A 6,849-nucleotide genomic window follows, 5' to 3' on the forward strand; every position below is an offset into this window, starting at 1 on the left:
AATGGGTTGAACGAAACAGTGGGTGTACAATGATGTTAAGTTCAAGATTCAAGCATAGACTTTAAACACATATATATGAATAAACACAAACAGTGAGTTATATGTATGTATTTAGGTCCGAATTTAAGCACAAAATCAAGTAATTTAAGAGGTTTATCAACAAGTATGTTATGAAACAAGTATTAAACCAACAAAAATAACAAGATGAGTTGAGTTATATAGGTACCTAAACCAAAAATGAACACGAACACTTTGAAAATGCGATGGAGACCTTCGAGCAACGGATCTTCTATGTAAAGTGCTTAGACCCGCTCTGATACCAATTGTTAGCCCCAAATCTTGCTAAGGTCGATCGGTTTAGTAAGTGTAAGTGGGTTTAGATGATAAGAACAAGTAGTATGATGATAATATTGAGAGAGATACTTGCAAAGTGGTGAAATGGGAAATAACTCAACTAGTTACAATGTGAGTGGGGAGGTTGCTTTTATACTAGCAACCTCCCTTTAAATACATTTACCATGGTTAAACTAACTAGTAACATAATAAGTAAACTACCTATTACATTAGTAACACTAAAACCGCATGCCACAATTAATAGACAATATTCATTATCAACAAACACTCACATCAAGATCACTATCAGAATCCGGTATTGAAAATGCAAAGTTGTTCCAATCAGCATCAGCAGGAGATAGATTAGCACCAGGGTCCACACCATATTGTTGAAGATATAGGTTGGATGTTCTAACTTCATTTCTAGCTACATCCATGGCAATTTGATTTACACTCACTCGAACATCAGCTTGAAGATCAGCCATACGGTGCATTGTCTCAACCATTCTTACATAAGCAGAAGCAGGAATCATAGTAGCCATCTGTTGTTCCTGTGACTCCAATCTCTCTTCCAACACCATATTTTCTTCATTCAGAAATCGATTCCTTTGTCTTTCAAGATCCAACTGCTTGAAGTAGGGTGATATGCTCAGTATACTCATTGTGAGAGATGATTCGATGCTTTAGCTCTTCTTCTTCTTCATAATGTTTCTTGATAGCCTCGACTGCCAGATCAGCAAAGGCATTTGTTTGGCGTAGCTGGGCTTCAATAGATGAGGTAGTAACATAACCTGCCCGTCGAATAGCTTCAGTAACATTAGTAATGATGGATTCCCTGATGGTATTGGTAATGTTAAGGGTGATTCTGGCGATTGTCCTGTAAACAACAAGGGTGGACAGCCCTTCCATCTATGCAACATCAAGACCACTAGGTGGTGGTTGTGTAGTATCAGCTATCATTAGAGTACCTCCGCGGGGTGGTGGAGGTGGAAGGTCAGAATCTGACTCTTCACCATGATCACCATCATTTTTACCTTCGCCCAAAGGATTAGAACCACTGGTATCCTTTGCAGCATCATCAGCAGTGAGATCCACTGGTTTGTCTTTGGAGCCATCAATATTATCAGGAATTACTAGCTCTTCCTTACCTGTACCTTTATCAGCATCACCATCAGATGAAGAAGATGATGAGGAAGAAGCTGATGAATTAGAAGGTACTAGCGAATCGGGAATATCTTGCATGACAACCTTACCAGTATTCGGATCATAGATGAACTTGAGAGGTCTCCAAGTACCAGGCCAAGGAGAAGTAGCTGGAGCCATGCAAAAGAAGTGATAGTATGGCTGCTTATTTATGTTCCCCAGAGTGGCCAGCCTCTCAAACACTTCTTCACGTGCTGGTGCATCCAACTGGGAGAGTAATTCGTTCAGCTCCTCATCAGGCAGCTTGCTGGCAGAGACCAATGCACTTTGTGGATCAATAGTCAGCTGCTCCACCAGTAGTGCAATTTGGGGAGTAATGGACACTCCCTTTCAAAACAAACTTGGGCACCACTTCTTCTGGATCTGGTACCTTGTAAACATACTAAGGCTTTTCAGCAGAAACATCAGCGTTAGAAGATAAAGTAGTGGCAGTAGAATCGGTACCAGCATCTATTTTGGTTTCATGGGACCCAGCATCAGAACCCCAGAATGATAATAACACCTGCAGCATTAGGAGTAATGGATTGAAAATCCATTTTAGAAAAAGCAGCATTTGCAGCAATAAGTTCATTAGTCAATACAATATCATTCGTTGTTCCAGCAACTAGCTCATCACCAGCAGGAGGTGGTTGAACAACCTCATCAATAACTACTCCAGGAACAGCAGTTGTAGCAATAATACTGGGAATAGGATGAGGAATAATAGAATCATCAATATCAAGAACCATCTCCTCATGATCAGTAGAAATAGTTGAACCAGCATCAACTTGATCCCCAGTATCACTAGCAATAGCAGAAGCAACAACATCAGTATCAATACCACCAGTAGAAGAATAAGTAGCACCAATATTAGTAGCAGAAACAAAGGGCATATCAGTACTAGCCTTAGAACCAGTAAACACAATTGGATTTCTTTCTTGCTCCCCTTCTGCCTGATCATCTGCCCTGCTAAAAACTGAACAATAGAACATTTTATGTTAGCAAAAGTAGAACCAAATAAATTTGACTCAACAATTGCATCTGGTGTTGGTCTCTGGTGAAACACTGGTGTTGTAGTCAGCCCTTCGATTGAGATAGAGAATGGTGTCTGTAAGTGCAACGGTGACTCTGCTGACTCATTGGCAACACATGTTGACGCAGACTGTGTAAGAGTTTTAGCTTGTTTAGATGTATGAGTGTGACTCTTATCATGATCCAAGTTACAACTAGGCTATGTAGTAGCCTGAGCTGGTTCAACAGGATGAGGACCCAGATCAAGTCTGCTTTGGGGGTCGGTTATGTTCTATGCTGGTTGTACTGTCAGCAGAGGATATTTCTTGAAGTATAATTTTAAAAAATGTGGAAGTGCCTGGTTAAAAGAGTATGGGTTGCTACTCCTCTTAACACTAGTTTTAAAACCAGACAACTTAACAACATTTAAGTCAGCAGATAGAAAATTTGGAATTATGTTAGTTATTTATGTTATTTGGTCTAGAGATGCACCAAGTTCCATAGAAACATCCTTTTCAGAAGCAGCAGTTGAGACTGGTGCAACCTCCCATGTGGCATGCTTAGAGCCACCTTTAGCACGTTTAGATTTGCATGTTACCAAGAAATAGATGAACAATGGATTCCAATACTAGAAGTGGGTAGTCAGTATATAAGACTAGGGATGTTCTTTATTATCATAGAGCATTAGATTCTGATACAACTACTGCTTTACCGGTATCTGCCATGGTGGCTGTTTTAGTTGTGGTAGCTGGCCTTTTCTTTCATGCAGTTGTCTTGCGCTGAGCTCCCTCCTCCTCAGCTGGTGCGCTACCAGAGGCAGTCAATTGGGTAGCTCCACCCCGAGCAGCAAGATACTCGAGCATTCCTGGTGACAGACCAGTATATGGAGCAGCTGGTGCTTCTTTTGTCATTCCCCCTTATTTTAATGGCAGGTCGACAGAGGGATCAGTAATGTTCTTGTAAGCATCACCCAGCTCATTTTCAAAAATCAGACTTAAAAACCTTGGGAAGGGAATCAAAACACTTCTTTTTGGTGCAACCACCATTTCCCTTAATCTGAATAAAATCTCGGTAGCATAGTTAATGTTTCGATTGAACAGCAATCCATGACCAATTTTGAGCTCAAATTCATAGCATTGGTCAAAGCTCCCAGATTTCTGACTCATGCAGTGAGTCAGCAAACCAAAGGAATAATACCACATGGGTGGCATGTGCTTCCTTAATGGGTTGTGGGCCACAGTACCAGTATACCTAATAGCTTCAAGTACTTCTCTCCTAAGATCATCACTGGGTAGTGAATCGACAAATGGTCTAGCTGGCAGTTGTAGAGCTCGCCTAATTGCATCAATGGTTATAGAGCAAGTTAGGTTTAAGTAACCATGCCTCGAACACATGGAGTACCCTATTGAGTTTTGGCCATTTGAGCAGTATACCAGAATCTGCCAAGGCAGGCTGGATAGGATCGTCAGGGGATGTCGGTGATGGATCTAGCAACAGGAGATCGCCTTACATAATCAACCATAGTCTCATAGCCCATGTTGGCTTTAGACTTAGGAATAGAGAGAGCATGAGCAGCATTGCCTTTAGAAAGGCGAATTTTAGCATGTTCTGGAGCAGGTTCAACCTTTACAAGGCTTGGGTGCAAAGAAAATATTGGTGCCAAATCATTGTGCTCTTCTGGTGTAGGTTATGGTTGTTGTTGCTGTTGTGGTGGTTGTTCTGGTTGTTGTTGTTGATGTTGTTGTTCCTCCGGTTGGTTAAAAATTGGTTGTGGCTGTTGTTCTGCCATTGATGAAGATTGAAGATAAATGTTTGAAGATTTTGAGATTTTGAGAGAAAAAGGTGAATTTGGAAAGTTTAATAACCGAAGGTTATTAATAGAAATGGATCACCCTAATTAACCTTTCGGATTGGTGGAAAAAGTGCGGGAGAGAGAAAATGGCAAATGTCATCTGCAGGCTCGCGGACAGATTTGATAGACTGGTATGTTTTCGAGGACATCAGACTGTTGACATGATGTTTAATCGGCTTGGACACTCATCACTCCCATTAGGCATTAAATGCAGTAGGTTTTAATTCGAAATTTTGAAGTTAAAGACCACAAAATAAAGTTTGTATTAAATACAAAAATTCCTTTGTTACATTTAATATGTCGTGTATTTAATTTAAATCATTTGAGTTAAATGATGTCCAATTTTAAGGTATCAATTTAATGTAGTGAGCTATTTATTACTTCAGTTTACACATGGTATAATATTATAAAAGACCTTGTTGTGCTGAGTGTTTGGCATATAGGCAGTAGACAAAGAAAAAGTGATACTGGTTTGCCCTATATGCTGTAGAGCGAGCACACTAACAAGGTTGTCTTTTATTTTAAAGTTCAAGCATACCCAGCTCAGAGATGAGGTAGTTAAAACGTTTTTCATCTAAGGGCTTGGTGAATAGATCTGCTAATTGCTGGTCTGTTAAAATGAAGTGTAGCTCCACATCTCCCTTTTGAACATGATCCCTTATGAAATGATATCGAACATCAATGTGCTTAGTCCTTGAATGCATCACAGGATTGTTGGTGATGGCGATTGCACTGGTATTATCACAGTAGATTGGAGTTTTTGTAACATGAACACCATAGTCCTTTAGCTGGCTTTGCATCCACAATACTTGAGCAGTACAGCTACTAGTAGAAACATCTTCTGCCTCAGCAGTGGATGTTAACACAGTATTTTGCATTTTGCTCGTCCAGCTGACTAGCCTACCACCAAGTAAATGAAAACCATCAGTAGTACTATTCCTGTCTATTTTACACCCTACCAAGTCAGCATCTGAATACCCAATTAGTTCAAAATCCTGGTCTTTTGGATACCAAAGACCACGTTTTGCAGTACCACATAAATATCCTCTTTATTGCCAGCAAATGTGACTCTTTAGGATCAGCTTGATATCTGGCACAGAGACATGTGTCAAACATAATATTTGGTCTGCTGGCTGCGAGATAAAGTAGGGACCTAATCATACCTCTGTATTCAGTGATATTGACTGGTTCACCATTGGGATCAGCATCTATTTTGATGGATGCTGCCATTGGAGTCCCTATGTCTTTTAAACAGGTCAGATCAAATTTCTTTAACATATCATTGATATATTTTTCTTGACTTATAAAATTCTCATCATCAAGTTGTTTAATTTGCAATCCTAAAAAGTATTGCAAATCTCTTTGTAAGCTCATTTCATATGTCTTTGTCATAAGTTTTGAAAACTTTTGACAATGTTTTTCATTTTTAGAACCATAAATAATATCATCCACCTATATCTGTACCAGCAAGAGATCACCATCTATCTCTTTTGAGAATAGAGTGGTATCAGTTGTTCCAACTTTAAAACCTAAATCAGTGAGATACACATGAAGTGTCTCATACCATGCTCTTGGTGCCTGTTTCAGGCCATATAGAGCTTTGTCTAACTTGTAGACATGGTCTGAATATTTACTGCTTACAAACCAGGTGGCTACTTGACATAGACTTCTTCTTGCAGCTTCCCTTTTAGAAATGCAGATTTAACATCTGATATGCCCGAATCGGATGGTTTATTTATGCGGTATCGTTAGGTCGCAAAACGTCAATTCGGGATATCAACAGAAGAAGTTGATTGTTTAATATATATATATGATGGGCCTAAATCTATTATTCCTTCCTATGGGTTAGCAAGGGCAAATATGACCTAGGGTCGTTCCTTGAGCGGTCGAATCTGAAACGGAGTTTATTCAGATAATTTAGTAATTAAGATGGGTTTGTACACAATTTAGTATCCAAGACTAGTGGCCAGGTACACCTTGTGTGGATAGGCAGGATCCTTTTGGTTCCAATAAATTGGCGACTGTTCAGAAAATCCAACAACCAAGTCCAACCGGTTTATTCTAGACACCACTTTTATCCAGAATATCAAATTGTGTAAAGGCAGCGGTTGGGTTGAGTTGATTTATAATTGTATTTAAAATATTAAAGCAGTATAATTAAAATAAGCTAGCTACCATGCAATAGATAAGGACGGACAAGACGTGGTTCACCATGATTTAAGATAACGTAGTGTCAGGATGATTCCGAGACACTCATTGGATAGATATAGCTTGGTGTGAACACTATATTCCCTACTGATTGATTTCTCTATTAACATGTCAAGAGGAACTAGGCTATCGTGATTTTGATCGGATGGACTATCCTCAACTCCCGACGCTTTATCTCGTTTAAGGATATAAGCGGCCCATCTTGGATGCAATGCATACCTTGGGCGCACGAATAAAGTAGCATAGCCATATATATATATATA

This window comes from Rutidosis leptorrhynchoides, chromosome 4 (genome assembly GCF_046630445.1).
Source record: "Rutidosis leptorrhynchoides isolate AG116_Rl617_1_P2 chromosome 4, CSIRO_AGI_Rlap_v1, whole genome shotgun sequence".
NCBI lineage: Eukaryota > Viridiplantae > Streptophyta > Magnoliopsida > Asterales > Asteraceae > Rutidosis > Rutidosis leptorrhynchoides.